Raw genomic sequence first — 11,040 nt, forward strand, 5'->3', positions numbered from 1 at the left:
GAAGGCCAAGTGTGCCATGAAATCAGCAGAGATCAGGCGCGATACTCCTCTCCAGAGAGGACCATCACAACTCTGTTGCCAGGGGAAGGCAGTAACCCGTGTCAAATAACCCACATGGTAATGGAAAAAAAAAAAAAATACTGTTCATGTTACATAACCTGTGTTCCTACTCTTACGATAATTTCCTCAGAAATGTAGTTACAGATATTTCACCTCTAATCTAAGAGGCAGCTATAGCCCCATTCAAACCTGGTATAACTGGTGCATTCCATTTGTAGTCCGAGGTCTGACTACAAAACACTCCTGTGAGATGAAATACAACTTACTATCAATTATTAAATCAACATTATATGACTGATTCTAGTAAAAAAAAAAAAAAGACTCAGGAGATAGGCTGGAGTCTCATTAGATTGCATTCATGCATGCCTCAGAATGTTGCCATATGCTTCCTGGACCAGCGTATTTTAATGAAAAGAAAAAAAGCACTACACCAACCAAAAGAAAACAACACTTTGCCATAAAATGTTTTCCTAGCAAAGAAAAGACACTGGAAAACAGTGTTTATTTACATGCTTTCCCACAGCTGCTCATGCTCTTCAGTCAGTTGTAATTGACGTACAAATTGGTACATTTAAGAAAAAAGAGTCACTACAGAAGAACTTGACGTGAAAAGTCAGTTGTTGACGTGTCAACTAAATGCTTGTTTACTTGGCAATTATTGAATTGAAGTGTCACCGTGCCCTTGCATTAGCCACGTTGCCATGGCAATTACCCAACTATGGCGAAAAACACGTTATTAGCATAACTTAATTTCTCTCATGTCCTAAAACACAGAGTAACACGGTCAAACTTTAGCATACAAATAAAGATAATCTGGAAAAATACAGTGTGTAAAATTGCATCTATCTATCTTCACCAGTTGAATATCTCACACCTTACTCTTCCCTTACAAGTTTGTTGTTGAACCTTTGTGGCCTTCGGTTAACATCAAAACATATTCACTTTGTCCACTGTGGGCTCCTGTAAAACATGGTGGTCCAAAATGGTGGCCTATTATGGGATAATGAAAAACAGCAATTATCTTGAATTTCTAAAATAATTTCACCTAATTTTTCAACTTGAAACTGGAGTTTATGTCACTTTGTAAACCGCTCACTCCCGTGCACTAATACTATAGAATATAGTATCAGTGCCTCCTTTAATCATGCTTCAAAATATCTGAACTATGCCTTTAATTACCTTTGGGTAATGACTGTGCATAGGACAGCCAATAGTGACTAGAATTATCTCAGTAACTGATACAACACCATATTGCCTTACATATACTACACAGTATATGTAAGGCCAGATTAAATGGAGGTTATGAAGGGGAGTGTTTAATTCATGCAGAACGAGAGTAATTATTAGCAAACAAAGCACCGACAGCCATATATGATGGATTTAGAATGACGTTTCATTCCGGTCTTTACTCCTTACTCATCCAAGTTAAATTTGTTAAAAAAAACTAACTTAACAGAACGCACAGAGAAAAGAAAGAGATGAATCAGATGAACTAAGTTTTCATTTCTCTTTAAACACATAATCTTGTTTGACAATTCATTCCAAAAAAATGAGTCTGGTAGCGTCAAAGTGACACATAAAAGTTAAAAAAAAAAGGAGATTCAGAAGTTCAATTAAAAGTGTCTCGCTGCTCAGACTCTTAGCATTTTAGCGCTGACAGTTTCCCACTTTACACGTTCCATTCAGAACAAGACAGCTCTCTTTGAATTTGATTGCAAAATGAATCGCTGCTGTAGTATTGATAGTGTCACACTCACACACACACACACACATACGGCTGAAAACAAGCTTTCAGTAGCCTGGAGACAAGAGTCAGGGTAGTCGACAACAAAACGGCAGCTGGAACTGATAATTATCTAGAAGTGATTAGACACCCCCGCCCCTCAGTAACGTGTCAACAGCTAAGCAATTACTTTGTCAATTGGCAAAAGAGCTGTTTATGGGAAGTTATGTCAAGTGAAAATGACAAAGCCAGAAAAATAAATCACCTGAAACCTTCCACACAAACAAGCCTGACAGCGCGGGAAAATTAAGCTTTCCACTTAAGGGTAAGTGGATAAATACACTTTGAGATGATGCAATAATTATACAGATCACACATAGAAACAAACGATGGGTTGAAATGAAGAGTCGGGGGGTTGGAACGCATCTGACACAGGAAGCTCAGCTGTGATCTGTTGCCTTGTTTTCCCTTTAACAACACGAGCAATGTGTCAGTTGGGGAAAAGGAGTGGTCAACAGATGAAATGCTGAAGCAGATGAACTTTAATCCTAAAATATTAAAGCTTATGTTGTATTTTGTAGAGTTTTATATGTTGAACATTTACATTGTCTTCTAATATTTTAGTTGCTCTTTGTATAGCTCTTTTTATCTTCTTTCATATTGGATTATATTAATATATATCATTTTTTTCTCTCTACTTGTTTATTTGGCACATATCTACCATCTCTGATATTTTGCAGCTATAAAACAGAAATTCCAAAGTTGTCTATCTATCTATCTATCTATCTATCTATCTATCTATCTGCACACTTTTGGACTGTAGGAGGAAACCAGAGTACCCGAAAAGAACCCACATGCACACGGGGAGAACACATTCCAAACAGAAAGGCCCTCAGTCAAACTGGGATTTGAACCGGTGACCTTCTAGCTGTGTGGCCCCTGGCATCATCCCTGGCGCGAGCTGGCTCCTGGCCAGTAGGTACACTTTGGGCAAACACATTTCCAAATTACCTGAACTATCCCTTCAGATTTGGTACACCCTCGTATCATGAATACATTGTTTTATGTCTTTTAATTACAAAAGTGTGCGCTCATGTTCCACAGAGGGTTCCGCCTTGAATCAACACAACCATGTGTTGATTCTGAGAAGAAGAAAAGGGTTGGCCTTGCAGATCTGGCGCTCAGTGAAACACATTAGTGTCTGAATGCGACAGTGACCATTATCTGTTTCCATCAGGTCGAGCACTTAAGGGTAACACGTCCGACATCAGCAGCGCAAGTGCATGTGTCCTACACAGACGCATCATTATGCACATGTCAAAACATGCTACGGGGGAGGAAATCATTCTCTCCAGCCTTGAATGGATATGGCTGCCTCTTTATAAGCATTGCAGACAACAGACAACAAACATAGAGTGAACAGATGTGTAATCACTTCGAATGTAATAAGTGACCAATACCACACATGCAGATTAAATACTTTTAACACTGCCTACATTTAGGCCAGCACTGGGTGTAAGGGAGGTAATTAAAGGGATATTTAGACTGTTTTAAATGTGGTTATAAGAGGTTGTACATTGTATATAAGGGCTTTTTTTTATCCTATTGATGTTTTTATTCACATGGAAACAGCGTTTTGAGTCACAGTTTTCACTACTTTATATGACAGTTAAACAGCCTTTTTCTTAATCTGATTTACCGTCACAACACACAGGAATTGTTCATCCACTACTGCCTCCATTAGGAATTTTAGATGCCCTACTTTGAAATACTTAGTTCTGATCAACCCAAGTGACACAACCTATCAAATAAGGCTGTAGTAGATTAGATGAGCTCCTTGTTCCTGTGAGCTTAAAACACACATTTCATCGGTGAACTGTGTTGCAGGAGAGTAAGACATGTTTCAAATAGGCTTTTATTGAATAGACAGTGACAACCTTTAAAGACGGTTTCATATGTAATGTGTTGATGTGATATCAAATAAGAGAAAGCGATTGCTACAGAGACTGTAAATACAAAAAGAGACAATGGAGAGTGAAAAAAGAAAATTAGAAAAAAGGGAGGGTACACAAAACAACAAGCCATCTCACCTGCTGCTCAATGTAGTGTAGTGCAATGGGAAAATGAAGAAGAAGTGGGTTGTTGTGACTGTCACATAGACATTGAGAGACTATAAGAGGACACGACAGGAGTTTGTTTTTGTGTTCTGGTAAGTTTGACAGTAAAGACTCAAACACCCAGCACAATTAAAACTCTTGAGAACAACAGAAATATTTATATAAATGTTAAATATTAGAAATATAATGTATCTTTCCAAAAAAGGACAAAAGCTAGTAAGCGAGTAAATTTATGGTTGAAATTGTAGCTTTTATTTCCTGAATATTAACTTCTTGTGATATGCCAGTGTTTAGAGCACTTATTGATATTTTTCACCGTAAACATATTCTTACAATATCATGGATTTTAGTTGACATTAAATGTATTAGTTGAGCCTTTTCAAGTAGCTTAAATATTTCTATTCACCATTTCAGGCAGCACTCTTTATGTGTCAGTACTTCATACAAAAACCCTTAACTTTCACTTTAAGGTGTAACATAAGTTGTGTTTACAGCCTACGACAATGTGCTGTGGCTGTTTGTGTTATCGTCCCAACAAGGGCACAGAGGAGACTGCAGCACTGAGCCTCTTCTGGACCAGACTCCAGACAGCTTCATCCTTCCCCCTTTACAGTCTCTTTCCATCACTGTGCTCTTCAAGCTCCCTCTCATGCTCTCTATCTCAATCTTTCCCTACGTGAAGCACATCATCCCTTCATTTTCCCCTAAGTGAAGTCATCTCTCTTATTTATTCCATCCATCATGTGTCTGGATCTCCCTAGTTCCCTTTTCTCCATGTTGGCGCACATCTCACCCCGCTGCTATTTTACCATCTCTTGAGAATTTCTCACAACTAAAGCCCCTTTTTTTATTCATCTGTTCTTCAGGACTTGTTCACACACTGTTCTCCCTTTGTTTTATGTTTTTTCTTACTTCCAGATGTTTCTCTTAGGCCCTTCTTTACTCCCACCGATGGCTGGCAGTCCCTGTGTTGAGAGACGATTTCAAACTGAAGGACGGCAGGATTTACTTTGATGAAGATTTCACAGCATAAGTATTTGGTGAGGCAAATATAGACTGGAACTTAAGGAATGAAAAGATCAAATCACTTATCATTTTCCCTGCAAGACTGAAATTAATGGAGGAGTTTAACAACCCCCGTGCTGGAGCAGAAGGTCTGCGCGGGTACGACCATGGAGACTCCAGCTGCCGAGCCTCAGGGCGACCTGGGGGAACTTCCATGCTGCAGGCTGCAATCACTTATTGGTGCTCTCCTGCTCCTGGGGAGAACACCAATAAGTGATTTGACGTTCAGTGTAAATACAATAATAGACTCTCTGGACTGTCATGAAAGAGCACAGTTATGTGGACAAGGAAGAGGAAATCCTTTCAAGACAGGAAGTCAATGAACATAAAAAGGGACGGTTTTGAATATGGAGTGGATCGAGTTTCATATACGTTCAGTTAAATCAAAATACTTGGAAGTATTACAGGGATGACCAGTTTATTGACACAGCTGAATTGGATGATGCATTTCAAATCCTGACGTTTATACGCAAATTTTACCAAAATAATTTTAAAGCGATAGCTTTATCTGCGACATGGACTGAATTCTAGTGACTTTTCATGCAAACAAGTGTATTAATACAGCAAATCTAATGGAACACTAACAGTGGGAATTTAAATGGAAAGGAACATGAACATGGGTTCACGTAGATGGTGTAAAAGCAGCGTATGAATCATTTCTGAACCGTTATTATTTTCGATGAATCCATGTAAACATACAATTATTAATAATAAAAAACCTTGGCTAAAAAATGAGTTTACAAAATGCGTGTAAAAAGAAAAGAGTGGCACAGAGTAAATGGTTTGTATCTATAACGCTTTTCTAATTCTCGATGCCCACTCAAAGCTGCTATTGCTCCATTCATTCCCGCTTTCATACGTTTTCTATCGCTCATCTTTCATACACAGTCTCAAGCTGCCAGCACGGCAAGCAAGAAAGAAAACAGGGACAATTCCTAAAAGAATGAAAACAACAAAGGTCATTGCAGTATTTAAAACTGGAGATAAACTTAACTCTACCAATTACAGACCAGTGTCAAAGTTTCACCCTTTTTTCTAAAAATACTGGAGAAAGTTTTTGTTCAAAAATGTAATTATTTTATTGAATATTGAATTGAAATAATAAATACAATACTGAGAGAGTCAGTATGGGAATAGGTCAAATTGTTAGTTTGGGTAATAGTTTAAAAACCTTAGCAAAAGCACACAAAAAATGGTTTGATTGAAATAAAGAAAAGTAAATCTATGGTATTTAGTAATCAAACAAAAAAAACCTTGAAAATATGTTGTGTATTATGTGTAGAAATATTCCAGTTTTAACTAAGAATTGTTTTATGAAGATTATTCATGAAGCAGATTATAGAGAGCACACCAATGGAGTGTTTTTTTTATTATTTGAGATTATTGAAATTTAAAGATTGAGTGGACATACAGACGTTATTAGTGATGGAAAAAACTCTTTAGCTGAGAGACTGAAGATCATAGAAGGATTATATTTTTAACATTAGCATGGAGTACTTTATTACTTATTGGAGTTAAACTTAATTTAAGGTGTGGACATTTTTATATTTAAAACAAATAATACATATATAAAGAAAGAACAATGGGGGCACATCTTAGGTTCTTCGATTTCTCAATGATTGCTGCTTTTCATCTGTTTATTTCAAATCAAACTGTTTGCAGAGTGATGGGATTAACAGACCATCTATATTCCGTATGAATGACCTGTTTTTCACCTGCTTGTTTATTTCAAGCCACTAAAGTAGACTTACGGTAGGATGCTCAATAAATGAATTTTAAGTTCAGTGGGTGTTGAACAACAATGCATTGCAAATCAAGAGAAATCCCTCTCAAAATCAGTGGTGTCGAAATGAATGGATTACTTTTTGGACTTAACTATCACGTTGAGCTATTTATTTAAAGTGGCCTGAGTTGAACTGTTCAAGTGGAAGATAGGACTTTGTAGCAGAGGCTCTTCATTTGACTGCTTTATCTTTCGAGTAGTACAACATAAGTTTCTGCTTTGAGAAAGCGACACAGCATTAAAGAAAGAGCTTCAGGATCAATAAAGTGCTGCAAGGTCAATTGATAAACCAATCAAGGAGTCTGCATGGCAGGTAGGAGATTGTGAGCCTGTCATCTTTATCTCCTCAGCTGGACCTAGAGACCGTGGCAGGAATAACCTTTGCAGTGTGCTGAGATAAATCTGTCATATTACGCGGTGGACTTCCCCTTTCCCCCTAAAAAGTTTCAAGTGCAGCCATTTCACATAAGCACAGGCATCCTACCCGGCTCTGATGACTTACCATAGTTACCATAACAACCGTCTGTAAAGCAGCTGCAAAAGCTCTAAGACCTCCAGCCATTTTGGATGCATAGTTTCTGAGAGTCGAGAGAAGCTCACAGCCATTTTCCTTCAGCAAGAAGATTAATAATTTGTCAAAAGCAGGGGGGGGGGGGGGGGGGGGGGTGTTTATGCTCGTTTCAGAGCATAATTAATTTATCTGTCACATTGTGCACTTGAAAACATGGCATGGCATGTAAAAAAGACTGCTTTTCCTGATCATACATGTGCAATCGTGGGAGGATAATGAGAGATCGGTCCAACAACATGGGAGGAGATGCATAAAGAGTGACTGAAAGATGTATTCCCTTGTATGTGCGTATCCATAATGGATCACAAGAAGTTTGGTCTGAGGGTGGCTCGGGTTGTGCAATGCAGTTTCTCTAAGCTCATGCTACGCTGACTTTGTGTCGCTGGTATACGCAGCTGTTCCCATGGTTAGTTTTTGTCTTGTTTACAGACATGTACACAACGTAACAGGACGTAACTGATGAAAACACCTGCTGTCATTTTGAATGATGCTGTATGGTGCCTAATGATGGGTCTAAAAATGAAAGAGAACAGCAGAATTCAGATGACGTTCTCCTTGGAGCACACCCACAACGTTGTTTGCTGCATGAAGACAGTTCCTAACACCTAATTAGGGCTTGACTAGATCTCTAAAAATATTTCAGGCTCATGGAATCCTACACTGTTTTGAACAAATAGCAAAGGGGGAAAAAAAAAAAAGAACAGTCTTGTTATCAACAGTTTTTATTTGAAGGTGGTTATTTCTGTCACCAGCTCCCATGATGCATCTGTGTCTCTCAGGCCAGCACTATAGCGTAAGTCAAGCGAAGCAAAAACTATCTGCCGCGCTGTGGAGCCTGCAAACCGGGGTTGGATCTTATCAAAGGGCAAGCGAGGGAGCAATGAAGACAAAGCCCGCGTGGACTCCTAGAACTTACTCCAACATACGGAGGCAGATAGCAGTGAAACTGCACCGACACACAAACTCAGTTTATGTCACAGTAAAAATAATACATCAGTGATAGCAGAAAAGAAAGAATCTAAAAAAAAAAAAAAGAAGAAGCCAGAAGCAAAGATTTCCTTTGTTCTCCATATCTGCTGTTTTTGCATCTTATCATTAATGACATGTAGGGTTAATTCAGCTGGAGACCACAGCGGCAATCTGGGAGATTTTCAAAGAGTTTCCCTTCCTCTGAGGGAACTATTTTTATAAGAACGTAGCCCGACATGTTCGCTAATTAGAAAACACCACTGTGTATACAGGAAGCAGACAATACCTTGAAAAACTGAAAACTGTGGCACAGAACGAATAGATTCAGTATAGCGTGAGTGCATGCTTTCCTTTTCCTTCTCTGGGAAACTGATCTACATTGCAGTTACTGTTTGTTGGGCGTGTGTTGAGTCTGTGTTTGTGTCTTCACATTCCAGCACATGCATAAAAACAGCAGGTGAATGTAGTCTCAGTTGAGATGAACACGTGTGTGTACCTCAGATCAACAGGTGTGAATGCAACACATGCAGATAGCTGTTACACGTCACTCCTCACCAGTATCACAGTGCTATGATTTCCATAGGCTGCAGCCTCCATTCAATTCAATTCAATTCCATTCAAGTGTAGTTGTACGGTGCAAAATCCCAACGTACATTATCTCAAGGCACTGTACATAGACGACATTATATATACAATAACATCACAGCTGGAAAGAAGCACAAGCCTGGGTTTCTGAAAAGCAGCTTCACGAAAAACCACATTATATGCAGGTAAATGTTTGGTATGACACTACGTTAACAAATGAGTTCCACTCTTTCCTCTCAGTATGAAGTATATACATGTGCAATAATCCTTTGCTGCTGCACTTTTTTTTTTACGCCACTTTACATAGTTCGTATATTGTGCATCATCTATCGTTTTTTATTTTGCACTTGTTACCTTTTGCTGCTGTAACAAGTGAATTTCCCCACCGTGAGATCTATCTAATCTTTTCTAATCGAATCTAATCTAATCTAATCTAATCTAATCCCATGTCCCTGTGAGCTAAAAACGCTAATTTTCTCGGTGGACTTTAGTGCGGGAGAGTGAGTCGATGACAAAGTGACACAAACGTTAGCTCCTGGTCAGGTATGGGAGGAATAAAACATTGAAAATTGTCTTAAGATACTGATAGACTTGAGCAGGTGAACACTTCATTAGGTGTTTTTTGGTAATTGACGAACATGAGACCACTGGCAGTTTCCACAGAGAGGGAGCCTGTGTGGCTCAGGGTGGATATCCGTTCCCGAGGCTCGTACAGCGCAGTCAAAAACTCTGTTTGACAAGAACCAGTTATACAAAGAGAGTTATAAAAGGCTGTGGTGGATGATAACGTGTTGGATGATTCATATTTTTCCATTCTTGATGTTATTTCACAGTTCCAGGTGACACGCTGATAACTGACAGAACCATTACCCACTTATTGCCTGAAGGAGGCGGGTGGGCTAATGGTCTGTGCTAATGGTCAAGTGACGGACACCTGACACCTTTTCAAGTGGGGACATTTTTCTTTCTTTTTTTCTTCTTATAAATGGCATTTTCTTCTTATAATGGTTTTAGAAAATTGGTGTGAAAGACAATTTACCTGAAATGAAGGGATGGAGGGAGGGAGAGTCATGGCAGGACAATTTCCACGGCGTCACCAGAATGTAACCTATGATCATTTTAATGTGGCACTTTTACATGAAAAGAAAAACGTGTCTCTCTTTATAATCGTACAAATGTAGTGCAGTACACCGATTATTAAGATACACACACTAAAAGAGTGCACCTTTATGAGAGACAAGTTTGTACCAGTTAGACCAAGTACATTTCTGTACCGGGGCGACGGTGACTCAATGAAAGAGCGAAGTTTGTGGGTTCAATTCCTAGTCTGCATGTCACTGTGTCCCTGGGGAAGACACATACAGTAGGTATAGTATATGAATGTGTGAGTGAATGGCAAAACTGTGGTCATCAAAGAATACACACATATCTTCACAATAGTATGTTATTGGTATATGTTTTTTTTTTTTTAAATAGTTGTCTATACAATGTCTTTTGACCATTTACTTGCATGAACAATGAACTAATCCATGTGCGAAAATTGCAAACATAAACATAACATGTGCATCTTCATCCTTTTTATTTAATTTACTTTGTCCCCTCTCTGATAATTCAAAGGACCAGAAACGTGGTCGTCTTGTGCCGCTATTTTGAATGTGCAGACCAGTGCTTGAAGTGGGCAGAAACCGTCCATTACGCAGTACCGGCAATTTTTCTATTTTGGGCACTGGCACTTTTATTTGCATACCAGCACTTCTCACAAGATGCTGGTACTCTGTTTAGGTTATCTGTACAATTTATTATTATGGCCCAGAATAATCATTTCCCAGGGTGCACCGTGTGACGTTCACCTGTTCTAGTGTTTGTGTCTGGTGTGGTGTAGAGCTTTTATTTTATGTCCACTTATTCCGTCTGTGTGTTTAAATCCTTGTTGGACGTGAATATACATACTAAATAAAATAAATAGATATTGTGAACATCACTAACATATTATGGAATCTTTTATAATTTAATGTGTTAACCTACTTTCTATCTCTCCCGGCTCTCTTCCACCTGTCCCCTACTCCCACTTCAGATTACGATATCATCTGCAAACAAAATACTCCACAGAGACTCTATCTGACCTCATCTGTCAACTAGTCCATCACCAGGTTGACGATGAATAAAC

General features: G+C 38.7%; 1 protein-coding gene across 2 annotated transcripts in view; it reads right to left on the bottom strand.

Annotated features, from left to right (window-relative positions):
* sorcs3a (sortilin related VPS10 domain containing receptor 3a) overlaps positions 1-11,040 on the bottom strand; it is a 265,119-nt gene that overhangs the window by 158,761 nt on the left and 95,318 nt on the right. The window lies entirely within an intron of this gene.

Source organism: Solea solea, chromosome 10, assembly GCF_958295425.1.
Source record: "Solea solea chromosome 10, fSolSol10.1, whole genome shotgun sequence".
Taxonomy (NCBI): Eukaryota; Metazoa; Chordata; class Actinopteri; order Pleuronectiformes; family Soleidae; genus Solea; species Solea solea.